The sequence below is a fragment of the Penaeus monodon genome, chromosome 23 (assembly GCF_015228065.2).
Source record: "Penaeus monodon isolate SGIC_2016 chromosome 23, NSTDA_Pmon_1, whole genome shotgun sequence".
NCBI lineage: Eukaryota > Metazoa > Arthropoda > Malacostraca > Decapoda > Penaeidae > Penaeus > Penaeus monodon.
This window is the reverse complement of record NC_051408.1, coordinates 41,153,708-41,154,546: the sequence shown is the minus strand read 5'-3', so window position 1 is coordinate 41,154,546 and position 839 is coordinate 41,153,708. Positions and strand designations below refer to the sequence as shown.

Sequence of the window (839 nt, the reverse complement as noted above, 5' to 3'; positions counted from 1 at the left end):
TCATCATTTTCAACACGCTTCGTGTTACTGAATTATTGATAAAACAAATTATGAAGATTCATAATTCTTAAGCTTCAAACACCACAAAACACAAACCATAAAGAAATACTTTCAATTATCTATGTCAAAACACAGGAATTCAACTTAAAAGAGTAAAAATCATGAATAAAACCAGCATTCCTTAAAGAGAAAAAAAATAGAACACTACACAGGCATTTACGTGTTACTTAAACAGCCATTATTTTTCCTGTGCATAAAAAATCAAAGATATTACTATGGCCTTTGATCAGTGACATTGCGTTAGAATTTACAACTATTACATTAAGATTCTACATTGTAATACCCAGCATCACCTTATCATATTTTCCCCCTTTTTTTAAGGTAAATACTGATCAGACAGACTATGAAACTAATTAACTTAAAGATATTTTCAATTGTACTCTGACTGTCAAGACAGAAACTTATATCAAACCTTCTTTTTTTTTAAACAGTTTCATTTAAAAAAATAATTGTATTTATCAAACTAAAACACTTATATAACATTATGTTCACTGAGCTACACATTAGAAGCTCCTGCCTGACAAATACCATGCCAATTTATATGACAAATAGTCACATATGTCATGAAAAAGATAAAGCTTGACTGCAAATTCAAATAATCTTAGATAATTATTTAGTGCACTATCTCCAAATTGAAAAAAAAAATCACTCTTTAGCTTCTGACTTATTTTCTCCAAATGATTTCTGCCAAAGAACTTTTTAAAAGCAGAACAAAAGAACACATAAACCTCTTGCTCACAATGCAGAAAAAAATTAGAGAGAAAAAAACATTCAACTAC

At 28.6% G+C, this 839-nt stretch overlaps 1 protein-coding gene across 4 annotated transcripts in view; it reads right to left on the bottom strand.

Moving 5' to 3' along the window:
- The window catches only part of LOC119588079 (protein cycle-like), a 19,177-nt gene that overhangs the window by 10,956 nt on the left and 7,382 nt on the right, over positions 1–839 (bottom strand). The gene's annotated exons all lie outside the window — the stretch shown is intronic.